This window comes from Dasypus novemcinctus, chromosome 21 (genome assembly GCF_030445035.2).
Source record: "Dasypus novemcinctus isolate mDasNov1 chromosome 21, mDasNov1.1.hap2, whole genome shotgun sequence".
Classification (NCBI taxonomy): Eukaryota; Metazoa; Chordata; class Mammalia; order Cingulata; family Dasypodidae; genus Dasypus; species Dasypus novemcinctus.
The window spans coordinates 27,951,353-27,971,654 of NC_080693.1; the positions used below are offsets into that span (position 1 = coordinate 27,951,353).

Genomic DNA, 20,302 nt, shown 5'->3' on the forward strand with positions numbered 1-20,302 from the left:
TGGGAAGGCCTCCCCGCAGGGTTGGGGGCGCGGAGAGGGTGCTCCCGCCCCCAACTCCCTCAACCGTGTCCGAGGGCTCAAATTTCCAACGAGCCCTCCAGGGGCGACTAGGGTCCCGGGAGCTCACGCTCTCCAAGCCCCCCCTGCGCTGCCCAGGGCGCCGGCGCGCCCCGGATTCCTCCTGCCAGCGTACGTGTGCGTGTGCGAGTTCTCCCCTCCTGCGTCCGCACCTACTCTTTCCCGGGCACTGGAGGGATCCCAGACCAAATTCTCCACCGGCCTCTGGATCTCCCTGGTGAAAGTCTCCAGTCTCGCTCCCTTTGGCTCGCTCTGTGCGTCCCCCCCACCCCAGTCCCGGCGCTCCTGCCGCGATCCCTCTTCCCGCAGCCTCGCCGGGCTTCCCCGCCACGTCCGCGCTGCTCTCGACCCGGGGCGCTCTCCAAGGACGGTCAGCAGGGCGGGACCCCCCGGCCCGCGCTCTGGGCGGTTTTCACCCTCCAACCGCCTCCCGCCGACGCCCCGCCGGGCAGGGCGCGCGCCGTTCCGAGCGCCCGGCTGAGCCCCAGCAACTGCTGCTGCCCGCCGGGGCCGGGCGGCCACGGCCCTTTCACTGAGGACAAGGGAGAGCTGCAGGGGAAGGCCTCGATCCAGGCCACACCGCAAGGCGTGTGTTCGGCCCTCAGCAACCTGTACCCAACGCCTATTTGGCGTTCAGCTGTGACTTTGGCGCTGGAGACAGGACGAGAGAAAGACACCACCACCTCTTACTTTCTTCCTCTGCCCTCCTGTCTTGTTCTTTAGCGCTTTCTTTGGGGGGAGTCTCATCATCGCTTGTGGTTTACCACAGCCGACTCCAGTCCAGCCACTCGCCTAGAGCCCCAGATCTCCCTTTTTCAACTCTTCAGCTTGGATGCATCTCAGCCTCCACGGCATCAACAGGTCCAGAATCACACCTGACTGTCATTGGTCATGCCTTCCATCCAAGGACACCCCCACACCCCACACACACACCCCTCTGCGGCCCTCATGCCCTTTAATAGTCACCATTCTCTCATTCACCCAATTCGTCCCCCCTCCCCACCCCACCCCTCCCCCGCTGTTTTTGCTGTCTGTCTCCATTCACTGTGTGGTCCTCTGTATCTACTTCTCTTTTTGTCTTCTCCTGTCATCTTTCTCTAGGATTCAGAGGGACTCGATCCCGGAAACCTCTGATGTGGAGAAAGGTTCCCTGTCAATTGTGCCACCTCAGTTCCTGGCCTCTGCTGTGCTTCGCTTTGAGTCTCCCTTTCATCTCCCTTTGGTTGCATCACCATCTTGCTGTATGACTCATTTGCGTCGGCACTGGCTCACCACACAGTTACTCAGCTCACCACACGAGCACTCAGCTTACTGCACCGGCCCTGGCTCACCACGCGTGCACTTGCACGGGCACTCGGCTCACCACGTGGGCACTGGCTCACTGTGCAGGCACGCTTTCTCTTCCTTTTTCACCAGGAGGTCCCAGGGATGGAAACTTGGTCCTCCCATATGGTAGGCAGCGGCCCTATCACTTGAGGCACATCCACTTCCCCCAGTTCACGCTTTGAGAAGCTTATGGTCCCACCCCATGTTGTTCCTCTGCCCCAAACCACGTTCTCCACTCCTGTTGGGCTGGTCCCGTGTCTCCTCACTCTTGGGATCTGTTGAAATGTCACCTCTTCTGAGAGGTCTTCCCTGACTCCTGACCCTGCACCCCTGGTCTAACCCAGGTTTTCTCCTTTGTCATTTTCATATTCCTCACCCACCATGCCTTTTTTTATTTTTCAGGGTACTTAGTGCAATTTGTAACTATATATTTATTAGTGTGATTTTTATTTTGTGTGATGCAAATTTTACACCATGTGAATAATTTAATAAATTTTTTAGAGATTTATTTTTTTAATTTCTCTCCCTTCCCCCCCCCCCCCCCCCATTGTCTGTTCTCTGTATCCATTCTTCTGTGTCCGCTTGTATTTTTGGCAGCACTGGGAAACTGTGGCTCTTTTTCGTTGTGTCATCTTGCTGCGTCAGCTCTCCATGTGTGCAACACCATTCCTGGGCGGGCCGTACTTTTTTTCACATGGGACGGCTCTCCTTGTGGGGTGTACTCCTTGTATGTGAGGCTCCTCTATGCAGGGGCGCCCCTGCATGGCATGGCACTCCTTGCACGTGGCAGCACTATGCATAGGCCAGCTCATCACATGGGTCAGGAGGCCCTGGGTGTAGAACCCTGGACCCTCCATTTGGTAGGCAGACCTTTATCAGTTGAGCCACATTCGCTTCCCTAATAGAATTTTAATCTTAAACCTGAGGTAGTGGGAAGCGGATGTGGCTCAAGCAATTAAGTTCCCATCTACCATATAGGAGGTCCAGGGTTCGATTCCTGGGGCCTCCTGGTGAAAGGCAAGCTGGCCCATGCAGCAAGCTGGCCTGAGCAGAGAGCTGGCACAGCAAGATGATGCAACAAAAAGAGACACAGACTCAATAAGAGATGCAGCAGACCAGGGAGCTGAGGTGATGCAAGAAAATGATCGCTTCTCTCCCACTCCAGAAGGTCCCAGGGTTGGTTCTTAGACCTGCCTAATGAGAATGTAAGCAGATACAAAAGAACACACAGTGAATGGACACAGAGAGCAGACTGCAAGTACAAAACAGTGAGGGGGCAGGGAGAAATAAATAAGAAAATCTTAAAAACAAAAACAAACCTGACATAGCAAAATTCCCCTTTTGATATAAGTTATTTTAAAAACATTTTATAAAGAGCTTTATTGAGGTATAGCTCTCATAGCATTCAATTCACCTATTAAAGGATACAATTCAATGGTGTTTAGTATATTCACAGTTATACATCCATCTCTACAGTTTTAGAACATTTTCATTACTCCAAAAAGAAATACCCCTATGTCTCTTAGCCATCACCCTAAATCCCCCCAACCAACCAGGCCTAGGCATTTTTTTTTTTAAAGATTTATTTTTATTTATTTAATTCCCCTCCCCTCCCCCAGTTGTCTGTTTTCTGTGTCTTTTTGCTGCGTCTTGTTTCTTTGTTTCTTTGTCCGCTTCAGCAGCACGGGAAGTGTGGGCGGCGCCATTCCCCGGCAGGCTGCTCCCTCCTTCGCGCTGGGTGGCTCTCTTTATGGGCGCACTCCTTGCGCGTGGGGCTCCCCTACGCGGGGGACACCCCTGTGTGGCACGGCACTCCTTGCGCGCATCAGCACTGCGCATGGCCAGCTCCACATGGGTCAAGGAGGCCCGGGGCTTGAACCGCGGGCCTCCCATGTGGTAGACGGACGCCCTAACCACTGGGCCAAAGTCCGTTTCCCACAGGCCTAGGCATTTTATCTAAATGGTACAATATGTAGCCATCTGTGTTAGGCTTCTTTCACTTAGCATATTTCAAGTTTCATGTTATGGCATGTATCAGCACTTCATTCCTTTTTATTGCCTAAGAATATTCCATTTTATGGATATACCACAATCTGTTCATTCATCCATTGATGGATATATGTTAGTTCTACTTTTTTACTATTATGAATAATGTTGCTGTCAACATTCATACACATGTTTTTGTGTGGACATATGTTTACATTTCTCTTGGAGAAGCTACCTAGGAATGGAATATGGTTATATGGTAATTCTATACTTAACCCTTTGAGGAAATACCAGATTGTTTTCCAAAGTAGCTGCACCATTTTACACTCCCATCAACAGTGTATCAGGGTTCCAGTTTATCCATATCCTTGTCAACAGTTATTATTATCTATCTTTTTCATTCTAGCTGTCCTAGTGTGTATGAAGTAGTATCTCATTGTGGCACTGATTTTCCTGGTTGCTAATGAGGATGAGCATCTTTTTTATATTCTTATTGGCTATTTGTATATCTTCTTTGGAAAAATGTCTGTTCAAATGCTTTTGTAATTTTTAAAATTGAGTTGCTTTTTTATTGTTGAATTATAGGCATTCTTTATATATTCTAGATACCAGTCCCTCATCAGATATGTCTTAGTTTGCCATGGCTACTATGACAAAACTATACAATGGTTGGCTTAACCAACAGGAATTTATTGTCTCTAGGGTTTTGGAGGCTAGAAGTCCAACATCAAGGTATTGGCAGGGCTTATTTTCTCCAGGAGTCTTTAGCATTCTCACAATCCTCCATCACATGGCACTCTCTCCCTTCCTGTATCTGTTCCTCTGATTTCTGCTGACATCTGGTTTCTGCTTCCATGTCCAATTTCTTTTGCTTATAAGGACTTCAGCCACATTCTGTTAAGGCCTGTCCTCATCCAGTTTGGCCACACCATGACTAATAGGTATGCAACCTTACTGAACTCACTAACGCTAATAGCTTTTAGTGGATTTCTCAGGATATTCTATATACAGGATCATGTTACCTGAAAATAAAGATAGTTCTACTTCTTTCTCTCCAATCTGCATGCCGTTTATTGCATTTTCTTGTCTAATTGTCCAAGCTAGAACCTCCAGCATAGTGTTGAATAGAAGTGGTTTAAGAGGGCTTTTGAGGATTTTGCATTAGTATTCGAATGGGCGATTTGTCTGTGTTTTTTCCTGTGATGTCTTTATCTGGCTTTGGTAGTAGAGTGATGCTGGTTTCAAGAATGAGTTAGAGAGAAGCAGACTTGGCCCAATGCATAGGGCATCTGCCTACCACATGGGAGGTTCACAGTTCAAACCCCAGGCCCCCTTGACCCATGGGGAGCTGGTCCATGTGCAGTACTGATGCGCGCAAGGAGTGCCATGCCACGCAGGGGTGTCCCCCACATAGGGGAGCCCCATGCGCAAGGAGTGCACCCCGTAAGGAGAGCCGCCCAGCGTGAAAGTAAGTGCAGCCTGCCCAAGAATGGCACCGCACACACGGAGAGCTGACACAGCAAGATGACGCACCAAAAAGAAATAGATTCCTGGAGCTGCTGATAAGGATAGAAGCAGTCACAGAAGAACACACAGCGAATGGACACAGAGAACAAACCGGGGGGGGGGGGGGGGTGTAAGGGAGAGAAATAAATAAATAATAAATATTTTTTAAAAAATGTTAGAGGGAAGCGAATGTGGCTCAACTGATATAGCATCCATCTACCATATAGGAGGTCCAGGGTTCAAACCCAGGGCCTCCTGGCCTGTGTGGTGAGCTAGCCCACGTGCAGTGCTGATGCGTGCACAGAGTGCTGTGCCACACAGGGGTGTTCCCCACATAGGGGAGCCCCACGCACAAGGAGTACGCCCCATAAGGAGAGTCGCCCAGCGCAAAAGAAGTGCAGCCTGCCCAGGAGTGGCAACACACACATGGAGAGTGGACATCAGCAAGATGATGCAACAAAAAGAAACACAGATTCCCAGTGCTGCTGACAAGAATCCAAGCAGACACAGAAGAACACACATGAATGGACACAGAGAGCAGACAAACAAGGGGAGAGAAATAAACAAAAAATAGATCTTTAAAAAAAAATGAGTTAGAAAGTGTTCCTTCCTCTTAAATTTTGTGGAAGAGTTTAAGCAGGATTGTTGTTAATTCTTTCTTTGAATGTTTGGTAAAAGTAACCAGTTTGGTAAAGCCATCTGGTCTTAGATTTTTCTATCCAGGAAGATTTTTATTACTGATTTAGTCTCTTATTTGGGTCTGTTGAGATTTTCTATTTATTCTTGAGTAATTTGTGTGTTTCTAGGAATTTAGTCATTTTATCTGGGTTTTCTAATTTGTTTACATATAATTGTTTACAGTATTCTCTTACAATTCTTTTTATTTTTGTAAAGTCTGTAGTAATTTCTCTACTTTCATTTCTGATTTTAGTCATTTGCATCTTCTCTTTTTTTTGTCAGTCTTGCTAAAGGTTTGTTAATTTTATTTTATTTTTCTAAGTACAAACTACTCTCCACTTATCTCCACTCTAATTTTATTAGTTCCTTCCATCTGCTCACTTTGGGTTTAGTTTACTCCACTTTTTCTAGTTTCTCTATGTATAAAATTAGGTTACTGATTTGAGATCTTTCTTCTTTTTTGATAAAAGTACTTACAGCTATGAATTTCCCTCTGAGCACTGCCTTTGCTATAAACCCACAAGTGTTGGTATGTTGTGTTGTGTTTTCATTTGTAGGTATTTTCTAATTTCCCTAGTCATTTTTCCTTTGACCAGTTGGTTGTTTAAGAGTGTTGTTTAATTTTCACACATCTGTGAATTCTTCAGTTTTCCTTCTGTTATTCATTTCTAGCTACATTCCATCATGGTTGTAGATATAGTCACAAAGTTTTGACAAAGTATATATTTGTGTAACTCAAGCCCCTGTCAATAATTAGAACATACTATCAACCTCAGAAAGTTCCTTCATGCCCCTTCTCAGGCAATCCCTGCATTCCACCCAACCCTCCGAGGCAATCATTGCTTAATTATTTTCTGTCATAGGTTAGTTTTGCGTGTTTTTGAACTTTAGATTAAGACAGTCACACATCATGTACTCTATTGTGTATCACTTCTTTGCTTTACAAAATGTTTTTGAAATTCATCCATTTTGCTGTGTAGAGCAGTAGTTCATGCTTTTTAATTATTGCATAGTATTTCATTGAATTATTATACCACAATTATTTATCCATTTTACTGATAATGGACATTGGGATTGATTCCAGTTTGGGGCTTTTATAAAGAATGCTCTATGAACATTCTTGTATATTCTTTTGGGGGAGCATTTGCATGTATGTCTATCTGTTGGGTATATGCTTTAGAGTAAAATTGCTATGTTAGAGGGTATGTGGGTATGTGATTGATTTTTTTTTTTAAAGATTTATTTATATTTATTTATCTCCCCTTCCCCGCCCCCCCCCCCCCAGTCGTCTGTTCTCTGTATCCATTCGCTGTATGTTCTCTTTTTGTCCGCTTCTGTCGTCAGCAGCACGGGAATCTGTGTCTCTTTTTAGTTGCATCATCTTGCTGGGTCAGTTCTCCATGTGTGCTGCGCCTTTCCTGGGCAGGCTGCACTTTCTTTCACCCCGGGCAGCTCTCCTTACGGGCGCACTCCTTGCGCGTGGGGCTCCCCTTTCGGGGGGGACACCCCTGCATGGCAGGGCACTCCTTGCGCGCATCAGCACTGCACGTGGGCCAGCTCCACATGGGTCAAGGAGGCCCGGGGTTTGAACCACAGACCTCCCATGTGGTAGACTGACACCCTAACCACTGGGCCAAGTCTGCTTCCCTGTGATTGATTTTTATAGATGCTCCGTGGCATGTTTTACTTCCATGGCATGTATTTTCTCTGTTTGAGGGATATGCAATTCTAAATATTCATCTATTAAATCAAGTTTATTGACTGTTATTCAATTCCTGAATGTCCTTTTTTTGGTCTACTAGATCTTTCCTAGTTTGAAAGAAATGTGCCTAATTGTATTAAAATGCCCCACTATACTTGCATTTTTATGAAGTTCTCCTTGCATTTCTGTTCATTTTTGTTTTATGCATTTTTATTTGCTTTATGTAATTTTTTGCTTTGTGTATATAGCTGCTGTGTATGATTATTACAACATTCTTAAAAATGTGCCTTTTACCATTACGTGATGACCCCCATATCCTATTTAGTGCTTTTAACTTCAAATTTTAACCTTGGGAAGTGGATTTGGCTCAACTGATAGAGTGTCTGCTGACCACATAGGAGGTCCAGGGTTCAAACCCAGGGCCTCCTGGCCCGTGTGGTGAGCAGGCCCACACGCAGTGCTGATGTGCACAAGGAGTACCATGCCGCGCAGGGGTGTTGCTAGCATAAGGGAGCCCCACGCACAAGGAGTGCGCCCCTCAAGGAGAGCTGCCCTATGCGAAAAAAGTACAGCCTGCCCAGGAATGGCGCTGAACACATGGAGAGCTGATGCAGCAAGATGACGCAACAAAAAAGAGAGACACGGATTCCCTGTGCCACTGACAAGAATGTAAGCAGATAAAGAAGAACATACAGCAAATGGATACAGAGACAGACAGCAGGGGGCAGGAAGGGGTGAAGGGGAGAGAAATAAATAAAAAATAAATGTTAAAAAAAAAAATTTAACCTTAACTTTCATCTTGCATGAAGTATTGCCACTCTTTTTTATTTCTGTTTGCATTTGGCCATTTCTAGGCTGACTCCTTCATTTTCAGTTTTTCATAACTGCCTTATTTGAAGTATTTCACTAACAAAGGGCATGTAGTAAGATTTATTTTTTTCTACAAAAGTTTATTCTTAAGTGTACAAAAGGCTCCAGACAAAAATTTCATTCTAGCTACAGGTGGCAAAAGATGTTGTAGCAGAGAATCTGTATGTTTAAACAAGAATGAAAGCAAGGGTCACCATGTCCTCAGGAACAACAAGGAGCAGCTTACTTTTGGCCAGATTTCTTAATTCCACTGGCGGCCGGAGGGCCCTTCCCCACAGCCTTCACATTTAGCTCCTAGAGTTTCTTCTGTTCTTCTTTTTGTTTCTGCTTGAAAGCCTTCTCTTTCTCATCCATTTCCTTGGCCTGCTTCTTGGGTTTCTTCAGGGGCTTCTACTTGCCACCTTTGCATCCGGACATGGCACCTACTGCCTCTTTCCAACTATTTTATTTTAGTATTCATTTTATTTTATTTATTTTATTTTATTTTTTATTTAAGTATAACACCGATACAGAGATAGGCAGAACTAATATATTCAGCTTGGTGAATTTTCACGACCCAGGTCAAGAAGCAGAACATTATGAGTTTCCCAGGAGGCCCCTTCTTGTTCCCCTTTATAATACTGTTTACATCCTCTTTCCCAAAGATAACCACTACCTTGACTTCTAACAACAACAACAAGATTGGCCTATTTTTGCACTTATATCCAGAAATCTCACTAAACTCATTTATTACTTTTAATAATTTATAGATTCTTTAGAATTGTCTAAGTATATAGTCATATTATCTGTAGATAATGACAGTCTATTTTTCTCCTTCTTTCTTAGCTCAGATTACCCAGAAAATTGAGCCTGAGGAAATCTTACAGTGAAATACATTAATAGCTAGTGCAATCCCTGAGAGCTTTCTTCTTTCTTTTTTTTTTTTCATTAAAGATTTATTTATTTATTTATTTATTTATTTATTTCTCTCCCCTTGCCCCCCACCCCTGTTGTCTGTTCTCTGTGTCTATTTGCTGCATCTTCTTCTTTGCCCACTTCTGTTGTTGTCAGCGGCAAGAATCTATTTATTTTTGTTGCATCATCTTGTGTCAGCTCTTTGTGTGTGTGGCACCATTCCTGGGCAGGTTGCATTTTCTTTCGCACTGGGCGGCTCTCCTTATGGGGCGCGCTTCTTGCACGTGGGGGTCCCCTACACGGGGGACACCCCTGCGTGGCAGGGCACTCCTTGCGCACATCAGCGCTGCACATGGGCCAGCTCCACACGGGTCAAGGAGGCCAGGGGTTTGAACCCTGGACCTCCCATGTGGTAGACAGATGCCCTAACCACTGGGCCAAGTCTGCTTCCCATCTTTCTTCTTTCTTAATGTAGCATTTACAGCTATAATTTTTCTCTTGAGTACCACTTTCACTGCATTTCACTGAATTTGATATGTGTTTTCATTTTCACTCATTTCAAAGTATTTTCTAATTTTCCATTTGATTTCTTCTCTGACCCAATGGTTTGTTAAGAACATGTTCTTTATTTTTATTGTTGTTATTGTTTTTCTTTTTTCTTTGTTTTTAAATATATAAAAAGGAAAAAGGAAGAGTGTTCATTTCCATATATTTGTGACTTTTCCAGTTTCCCTTCTGTCATGGATTTCTAGTTTCATTCCCATATGATCTGAGAAGATGCTTTGTAGGGTTTTCATCTTTTTAACTTTATTGATACATGTTTTATGACTTAAAGTATGATTTATCCTGGAGTTTATTCCGTGGGCACTTGAGAAATGTTACATCTAGTTGGCTTATGATGTTGTTCAAGCCCTCTATTTCCATATTAATCTTCTGTCTAGTTTTATCCACTGTTGAAAGTGAGGTATTGAAGTCTCCAATTATTACTGTAAAACTGTCTATTTCTCCCTTCAGTTCTGTCTGTTTGCTTCATATATTTTGGAGTCCTTTTGTTAGGTGCATGCATGCTTATAATTGTTATATCATCTTCATGGATTGACCATTTTATCAATATATACTGTTTTCTTTGCCTCTTATAATAATTTTTGTCTTAAAGTCTTTTTTGTCTAATATTGTATAGTCACTCCAGCTCTCTTATGGTCAGTTTTGCATAGAATGTTTTCCATCCTTTCACTTTTAATCCATCAGTGTCTATGGATCTAAAGTGAATCTCTTGTAGACAGCATATTGTTGGATTTTTAAAATTCTGCCAATCTCTGCATTTTAATTGGAGTGTTTAATCCATTTACATTTAAAGTAATTACTGATAAGGAAGAATTGACTTTTGTCATTTTGCTATTTATTTTCTATATGTCATATCTTTTTTGTTCCTCAATTCTTCCATTATTGCCTTCTTTTGTACTTAAGTGTTTTAGTGTACTTTTTTGATTCCTTTAATGTATTTTAAAAGTTATTTTCTAGTTTTTTACTTCTGGGGATTACAATTAACCTCTTAAACTTAAAACAATCTAGTTTAAATTAATACCAACTTAACTTCAACAGTATATAAAATCTTTGCTCCCCTACAACTCTGTCCCTCTCCCTTCATGTTGTTATTGCCACAAATTGCATCTCTATATATTTTATAGCCATTAACATAGACTTATAATTATTGTTTTATGCATTTGTCTTTTAAATTCACCCCATTTTCACTTAAGTCCCTTAAAGTGCAATTTTAAATGTTAAAATATATGAATATTTTTATTGTCTTTTTGTTATTGATTTTAAGTGCATTTTATTTTTTTTTAAAGATTTATTTTTTTATTTGTTTCTCTCCTCTTCCCCCCTCCCCAATTGTCTGCTCTCTGTGTCCACTCGCTGTGTGTTCTGCTGTGACCGCTTCTTTCCTTATTAGCGGCACCGGGAATCTGTGCTTCTTTTTGTTGCATCATCTTGTTGTGTCAACTCTTCATGTGTGTGATGCCATTCCTGGGCAGGCTGCACTTTCTTTCGCACTGGGCGGCTCTCCTTATGGGGCACACTCCTTGCACATGGGGCTCCCCTACACGGGGGACACCCCTGTGTGGCACAGCACTCCTTGCGCACATCAGCACCGCGCATGGGCCAGCTCCCCATGGGTCAAGGAGGCCCGGGTTTGAACCATGGACCTCCCATGTGATAGGCAGACACCCTATCCATTGGGCCAAGTCTGCTTCCCTGAAGTGCATTTTAATTAAAGAACATGACAGTCATTGTTTTATATTTGTTGAAACTTGCTTTGTGACCTAAGGGGTCATGTTTTTCCATATATCATTTAATTGAGGGTACAACCTTTCAAAGATCCCAGTTTTGTTTTTTTTTTTTGGGAGGGCAGTGGTCTTCGTTACAGTTCCAACCTCAGGAGGGCCCAAGACCTCATATCCTCTCCCATGTGACTATTAAAATTCAATCCAGTATTTTAGGTAATGGAAAACCCCACAGGATCACTGCCATCACCATCACTCAGCTGCCAGAGAGTGAGCTCACTTGATTCATGTTCTAATTTTCAGTCCATCTTCAAGTTTGGTTCCTGAAGACTTCCCTTACTTTCTCAAAAGTTTAGCTATGCATTTAAAGGTTGCTTGGTAATTTTTTTCCTGCATTTTTCAATGTTTTGTACCAGGAGGGTTTTCAGGTTATCTAGTTTATAATATGTAAAAAAAGAGAGAGAGAAAAAAAAGTCTTTCCTTTTCTCTATTCTTTGTTTACTCTCTAACCTACTTTTATTTACAGAAAGAATATTAAGTAATACATGGAAAGCCATAAGATTTCTGATGGCCAACTGATAGCAAGCAGTTGAGACTTATTGTGACTTCACTCCAACATGAGAAACCTCGTGGTGGAAATACTTTATTTACCTCTACCTTAATCAGTGAATATGAATCGATTTATGTGATCTTTCCTAGTTGTGTCTTTTTTCTTTTTTTGCTACCAAAAGAATTGATCGTTTGAATTGGGTTAAACATAAATGACTAATATTACACAGTCAAGGTTGGTAAGTAGTCTGTATAAATGGAGTTCTTACCTTGAAAGGGAATGTCAACAGTTTGAATGATCCTTGGAACTTTTCATTGAGGAAACTGAAACTTGAAACTGGCATTCTCCTTTTTAAGAAATGGTTCTGGGTCTTATAACTAACCATTGTAGCCATTGTAGGAGCTGTATACACCTCCTCACCCACTCCCACCCACCCCACCCCCATGATAGGTAACTATGAAAAGCCATCATTGATTACCATACCCACCAAATTATGAAACCCATAATTTAATTAAATATAAATATATTGTGGGACATCACATGTGTCATCTTTTGGGTTGTCTGGGAATTAGTCAAATTTAAGAACAAATTTTAGTAAAGCTCCAAACGGGTCCATGAACATTGAAAGTGACATAAGCAGCAAGGATTATCCTATATATCAAGAGTCTATTGAGGGAAACAGATTTGGCTCAATGTATAGAGCATCTGCCTACCACATGGGAGGTCCAGGCTTCAAACCCAGGGCCTCCTGACCCATGTGATGAGCTGGCCCACGTGCAGTGCTGATGCACACAAGGAGTGCCATGCCACGCAGGGATGTCCCCCGTGTAGGGGAGTCCCATGCGCAAGGAGTGCTCCCCGTAAGGAGAGCCGCCCAGCACTAAAACAGTGCAGCCCACCCAGGACATTCAACAAGGCCAGGCAAAGAACAACCAAGGAAATAACTTTGTGACCAATGGTTAAAGTAAATCAAATCCATAGAACTATAAACTGAGCAACTACTGGAATTCGCGCAGATGAAAGAGATAATAAAGTTCCAAACATCCAGAGCGGAAAGACCTCAGTGAACAACTGTGACATTCAACACAGGCTGACATTCAGTAGAGACCCCAGAAAGGCCATGCCTTAAGAGAAAGCTAAACGATCCCTAAAGTAAAAGCAATTTTACCCCTACCCCCAAAAAACTTCAACACAATCTTCTTAAGGGTCAGGCTGATCTGCAAGTAAATTAATTGCCTACCAGAACAAAGCCCAACCTTCTTAAAAAAAAAAATAAAATGCATACCTCAATAATAGAACTCTTAAAATGTACAACATCTAATTAAAATTTACTTTGTGAAGCAGTAAAATATAACCCATAGTAGAAGAAAAGTCAGTCAAGAATTGACAGAGATAAAGGAATTAACAAGTGCTTTAAAACAGCTATTATAAATATGACATGGAAACAAAATGAGAGAAATGAAACTGTATTAAAAAGAAACAAATGGAATTACCAGAGCTCAAATACACAATATCTAAAGGAAAATTTCACTGAATGGGTTTAATAGAAGATTGAATACAACAGAAGGAAAGATCAGTGAGCTTGAAAACTGGACAATAGAAACTAAAGTTGTAAATTGAACCATGGAGAGGGAAAAAGGTCGAAAAATTAACAAAAACTTAGGGACACATGGGTCAATACCAAGTAGTCTAACACAAGTATAACAAGTTCTAGAAATGCATGGGGGTATATAAATATTTGAAAATATAATAGTCAAAATTTTTCTAGATTTGAAAAAAAAAAAATCAATTCATAGATCCAAGAAGCTCAGCAAATTCTATGCAAGAATAACACAAAGAAAACTACACCAAGACACATCAAAATCTAAGGGAATTAGATTTTTGCTAAGGGAAGCAGATGTGGCTCAACGGATTGGGTTCCCATCTACCATGTGGGAGGCCCTGAGTTGGTGTTCCAGGGCCTCCTTGTGAAGATAAGCAGGCCTGCACCCACAGAGAGCTGGCGGCCCGCGCCCACGGAGAGCTAGCGCAGCAAGATGATGCAACAAAGGGAGACAAGCAGATACAGAAGAACGCACAGCAAATGGACATAGAGCAGACAGCAAGCAAGCAGCCAGGCGGGGGGAATAAATAAATCTTTTTAAAAAATCAAATGCTGAAAGTCAAAGATAAAGAGGAAATGTTAAAAACAGGAAAAAAGGAAAGCAGACATGGCTTAACTGATAGAGCGTCCGCCTACAATGTAGGACGTCCAGGGTTTAAACCCAGGGCCTCCTGGTCTGTGTAGTAAAATGGCCCACGTGCAGTGCTGCCACGTACAAGGAGTGCCGTACTATGCAGGGGCGCCCCTGCGAAGGGGAGCCGCACATGCAAGAAGCACGCCCCTTGAGGAGAGCCGCCCTGCATGAAAAAAACGCAGCCTGCCCAGGAGTGGTACCTCACACACAGAGAGCTGATGCAGCAAGATAATGCAACAACAAAAAAAAAAGAGATGCAGTTTCCCAATGCCACCTGATAATGCAAGCGGACACAGAAGAACACACAGTGAATGGACACAGAGAGCAGACAACGGGGCGGGGGGGAGGGGGGGGAGAGAAATAAATGAAATAAATCTTAAAATAAAAAAAGATAAAGATGTATAATATATGTAATGAGGGGGAAAGGACGATCACAAAGAAACTATATACAAGTTATAAACCTTAGCACATCAAACAACTTTGCAGCCAAATGGGAAAGTAAATCAAATCCATAAATAAACAAGAAGATATTGAATAGACATTTTCCAAAAAAATGGTTGTATTATTCAAGATAGGCCAAGATATGCTGTAATAGCAAATGAACTCCTACTTCTCAATGGCTTAACACTACTGAGGCTTATTTCCTACCCATGCAAAATCTGATGTGTGTTAGATGAACCCCCCTTTATTTTGTAGCTACATAATCTAGAATTCATAATCTGTAAATTTACTGCAGCAAGGAAAGAGAGACTGAAGGTCAGATGGGGTGTTTTTAAAGTCCAGACTTGGAATTGGATCAGATTTTGGCCAGATTCTATTGCTAATCAAATCATAGCCACATGCCCCCTACTTAACTATACATCAGTCTGGGAAATGTAGCCTTCCTGTGGTCACCTAAAAAGAAACAGTGCAGTGAACACTTAGTATTTTCTTCACCAAACCACTTTTATAAAAGTCTAATAAAATCAACATGACCCTGATAAGGCTGATCAAAGTAAAAAGAAAAAATATGTAAGTAAGAAAAAGCTAAGATAGAGAATACTGGAAATGAAAAGGGATACACAACTGCAAATGTAGCAGACACATGAAAATAAGAAATTATCATGAGCAACTTTATGCCACTAAATTAAAAAATATGGATGAAAAAGACAATTTTAGAACCATATAACATCCTGAAACTTCAAAGAAGAAATTTTTAAAACCTAATGGATCCATAACTATTAAGGAAATTGAAGCAGTTGTTGAAATTTTACCCACAACACTCCCCCACATCCACCAGACCCAGGCAGTTTAATATTGGCTATATAAAATATTAGAGGAATATATAAACCCAAATTTTTATAGACATTGATTTCTGAAAGTAGAAAAATACACTCCCAATGTCTGAGGTTGACATAACCTCAACACCAAAACCAAACAAGACCCATTCAAAAAAAGGAAATGTTTAAGCCTTTCTCACAGATAAACATAGAAACAAACATCCTAATATTTAACTAGCAAATTCAATGCAACAAAGCCCTGAAAATTCCTTATTCTACATTTACCTTAATTAATAGTTTGGCTGAAAATAGAATTCTATGCTGGAAATCACTTTCCTTCAGTACTTTAAAGGCATTTCCTCTATTGTCTCTTTTTTTTAAGATTTATTTTTTATTTATTTCTCTCCCCTTCTCCCTTCCTCACCCCACCACTCCCAGTTGGCTGCTGTGCCCATTCACTGTGTGTGCTCTTCTGTGTCCATTTGTATTCTTGTCAGCGGCACTGGGAATCTGTGTCTTTTTTTTATTTTAAAGATTTATTTATTTATTTAATTCCCCCCCTCCCCCAGTTGTCTGTTCTCTGTGTCTATTTGCTGCGTCTTGTTTCTTTGTCCGCTTCTGTTGTCGTCAGCGGCATGGGAAGTGTGGGCGGCACCATTCCTGGGCAGGCTGCACTTTTCTTTCGCGCTGGGCGGCTCTCCTTACGGGTGCACTCCTTGCGCATGTGGCTCCCCTATGCGGGGGACACCCCTGCGTGGCGCAACACTCCTTGCGCGCATCAGCACTGCACATGGGCCAGCTCCACACGGGTCAAGGAGGCCCAGGGTTTGAACCGCGGACCTCCCATGTGGTAGACGGATGCCCTAACCACTTGGCCAAGTCCGTTTCCCCCCTGTGTCTCTTTTTGTTGCGTCATCTTGTTGTGTCAGCTCTCCGTGTGTGCTGTGCCACTCGTGGGCAGGCTGCACTTTCTTTAGCACTGGGTGGCTCTCCCTGTGAGGCACACTCTTTGCACGTGGGGCTCCCCTATGCGGGGACACTCCTGCGTGGCAGGGCATTCCTTGTGTACATCAGCTATGTGCATGGGCCAGCTCATCACATGGGTCAGGAGACCTGGGGTTTGAACCCTGGACCTCCCATATGGTAGGCGGACACTCTATCAGTTGAGCCAAATCCATTTCCCCCTATTGTCTTTTAACGTCCCGTGTTGCTTATGAAGAACTCCAAATCCATTCTAACTCTTGATATTTTATGAAACCTTTATTTTTCTGCTCTAGAAATTCACAGGATCTTCTTGTTCCCAGTTGGGATGGTTAATTTTGTGTCACTTGGCTAGGTTATGGTATCCAGTTGTTTGGTCCAACACTGGCCAAGATGTAACATGGAGGCATTTTCTAGATGTGATTAGCATCTACAATCAGTTGACTTGCAATAGATGGGCCTCCTCCAAACAGTGGGAGGCCTTAAGAACAAAATCTGAGATTTCCAGGAAAAGAAATTCTGTCCAAAGTCTACATCATTTACTCCTCTCTGAGTTTCCAGCCTGGTCACCTTTCCCATGGACTTCAGACTCTAGGTTTCAACATCAACTCCTACCAAATTTCCAACCTGCTAGCTTCCCCGAAGAAATTTGAACTCAAGACTACAACAATACTCTTACCAGAATTTCCAGCCTCTGGCCTGCCCTATAGATATTAGACTTGCAAACCACCTGTAATCACATGAGCCAATTCTCTAAAATAAATACACGTATTTACACATATACACATATATCCCATTGGTTCTGCCTCTCTAGAGAAACCTGACTAATGCAGCAGTGGTCTGAAATTTCACCTTAAACATTGTCAGTCTTTTTGCTTTTCCTGTGCTGGGCACTAGGAGAGCTCTGCAAACTCATATCCTTTACCTCTGGGAAATTTGTTAAATTATTTCTTTGATTATTTCTTCCTTTTGCTTTTTTTCTATTCCTGCTGGAATTCCTATTATTTAAACTGGTACTCTAATTTTCTTAGCATTTCTCTCCTATTTTTCCTGTTTGTGTTTTTGTTTTATTTTTGAGACGTTTTCTCAACTTTACCTTCCAAGACTTCTGTTGAGTATTTTTTTTGGTTGTTTCTTCTGCTCCATATTCAGGTTCCAAGAGTGCTTTTTGGTTCTTTGAATTCTTTTCTTTTATAGCATTCTCTTCTCCATTCAGAAAATATATCTATTTTTTCCTTTTTAAGTATATTAAGGCCTGTTCTTTTGAAGACTTTTCACTATGGTATTCTGTTAACAAAGAAAGTGGAAAAGCCTAAATTTTAGTTCACAAAGAGAATACCTTGGAGCAACTAAATGAGTAAATTAGAGCTGTATGATTTTATGTGAATAAATCCCGAAAATGTAGGGTTAAGGGAAAAAACAAATTGTAGAAAGTTATATAAATTGAACTCCATTTATGCAAGGTTTACTAACAGTATGTATATATTTGTTTAAAAACCATACAAGGAGGGGAGGACTAATGCCATCAAATAGAGGGAACTGTATCCCTCGAAAGAAAGGGTGGCTCCCAGGGCATTGGGGCAGTTGAGCAAGTTAGACCCTGAACACTATTCCATCTATATCTGGAAGTGGCTCCTCGGGAAACGGAGGCTGGCTGTCACTGTGGGCACCAAGGTGGAAGGGAAAATGGACGTTAAATGTGTGTAACCAAGGTAAATGGGGGGTAAGAGAGGAGTTTTGTGAGAGTACACAAGGATGGATATAAAACATGTAATATTACACCATAACATATAGGAGATGACAGACTGATAATGTAAACCATAATGTAAAACATAGGATAACTAAGAATGTAAAAAACTGTGTATCCTAAAGTATGCACCACAATGTAAGCACAATGTCACCTTGTTTGAAAGCTATTGTCTCAGACTCTGTACATTACGTTAAGTAAATATGATGTGAATAGGGTGTAAGAGTATCGCTGTGGAAGGGAAAGGTTTTGTGGTGGATGTATGGGAGTGCTGTATACTATATATATGCATTGCTGTGGTCTAGGGCTCCTGTGAAGAGAAGCTCGATAATTAGGGGGGGGGGAGATAGGATGTAGAATTTTTTCCAAGTCAACACGTATTCTTTATATAACCTTTAAACCCATCGCTATATGCCATTTCCTAGTAAGGGACCCTGACATTATATTGGGCTTCAAATTTCAGGGAGTTCTGGATCACAGAGTGGTTCAACAAAGGCAATGGAGGAATACTGGTATGGGATACCATTGACAGGGGATATATGGCTGACAGGGAGCTGTACAGAACATATGTCCAGGGTGCATGGCAATGTTTGAATATACTCATAGTGGCAACAATTAAAAACCACAGCAGGGGGGGTACTGGGTTCCTGGCCAGTGGTGCTCTGTCGTGGTCCCTAGGGGAGCAGCAACAGTCTCCCAGGTGCAGCGGCGGGGACCGGGAGGGAGTGAGGGTTCAACAGTGAGCCCATGACGCTAATGACTATGCTTGTGAGCTGATAAGCCTAAAATAAGAACAAGGCCTAGAGCAGCATTGTGCCTGGGAATTTCCTCCTGTCAGCCTTCATGTTACTCAAATGTGGCCAGTCTCGAAGCCAAACTCAGCATGTAAATGCAATGCCTTCCCCCCAGCGTGGGACATGACACCCGGGGATGAGCCTCCCTGGCACCAAGGGACCACTATCAACTACCAACTGATGATGCAACTGGAAAATGACCTCATACGGAAGGTTCAACACGGATCAGCGGAATATCCCTGTCTACATAAAATAACATGACTTTAAAATGCTGTTTGACCTAATGTAAGGGGGAAATGGAAAGGAGAAATGAGTTTATATGGCTACGAGTCTCTAAAAAAGAGTCTGGAGGCTGTCAGAAGGATTGCCCTTATGCACAACTGAGCAGAGTCTGAGAGACAGATAAAGCAGATACAACCCCCAGATATCGGTTCCTTTGAGGGCTAAAGAGACCCATGGGAGTTATGGTCATGGCCGATGGGGTTAACTACCAGGTCAGATGGCCCCTCTTTGGAACTGGTGTTTATGTGTGACGAATCTGGACTCAGATGGGATCTCTCTTCATAAGACTTTCATGCTAATGTGCTGGAGGTGCAGTTAGTGTCGGGGTTTAAGATATATTTAGGGGATTTGAATCTCTGGACTGACAATGTGATAGCCAGGTCCTGAGCCTCAACAGACTCCAGCACCTACAATCTGACTTATTGGGCTCACCACACTCAGCTAAGATGGAGTTGAAGAAGGACAACCACCACACCATGGAGCCTAGAGTGATTACAACTGAAAGTGGGAGGATTGCATCCAGCATCCATGTGGAATCTGAGCCTCCTCTTGACATAGAGGTGCAATGGACACAACCAATCCAATGTCCACATAGAAAAGGTGGCATTGGATTGAGAAAAGTGGACATGATGGCTGATGGGTATGGGGAAAGGCAGGAAGAGATGAGAGGTGGAGGCGTCTTTGGGACATGGAGCTGCCCTGGATGGTGCTTCAGGGGCAATCACCGGACATTGTAAATCCTCACAGGGCCCACTGGATGGAATGGGGGAGAGTGTGGGCCATGGTGTGGACCGTTGACCATGGGGTGCGGGGGTGCCCAGAGATGTACTTGCCAAATGCAATGGATGTGTCATGATGATGGGAGGGAGTGTTGCTGGGGGGGGAGAGGTGGGGTGGGGGTGGTAGGGTTCAATGGGACCTCATATATATATTTTTTTAATGTAATATTATTACAAAGTCAATTAAAAAAAAAAAAAACCATACAAGGAAATGAAAAACTCCAAATTCAGGAGACTAGTTATATCTGTGGAGGAAGAGAAACAAAATTGGAGTATGTAGTAGATTTCAACTGCTATTTCTATTATTTTATTTCTTAAACAGAGTAGTGGGTGCACAGATATTCCTTG

The 20,302-nt window shown here is 42.6% G+C and overlaps 1 protein-coding gene and 1 non-coding gene across 2 annotated transcripts in view; one reads left to right on the forward strand and one right to left on the reverse strand.

Annotated features, from left to right (window-relative positions):
• Nucleotides 1-618, reverse strand: part of SLC13A5 (solute carrier family 13 member 5) — a 32,262-nt gene extending 31,644 nt beyond the window's left edge. The window contains exon 1 of the mRNA XM_058283738.2: nucleotides 231-618. The gene's annotated coding sequence lies outside the window, so the exon portion shown is untranslated. The remainder of the gene's footprint in view (nucleotides 1-230) is intronic.
• LOC101420914 (uncharacterized) overlaps nucleotides 1-20,302 on the forward strand; it is a 90,195-nt gene that overhangs the window by 59,501 nt on the left and 10,392 nt on the right. The gene's annotated exons all lie outside the window — the stretch shown is intronic.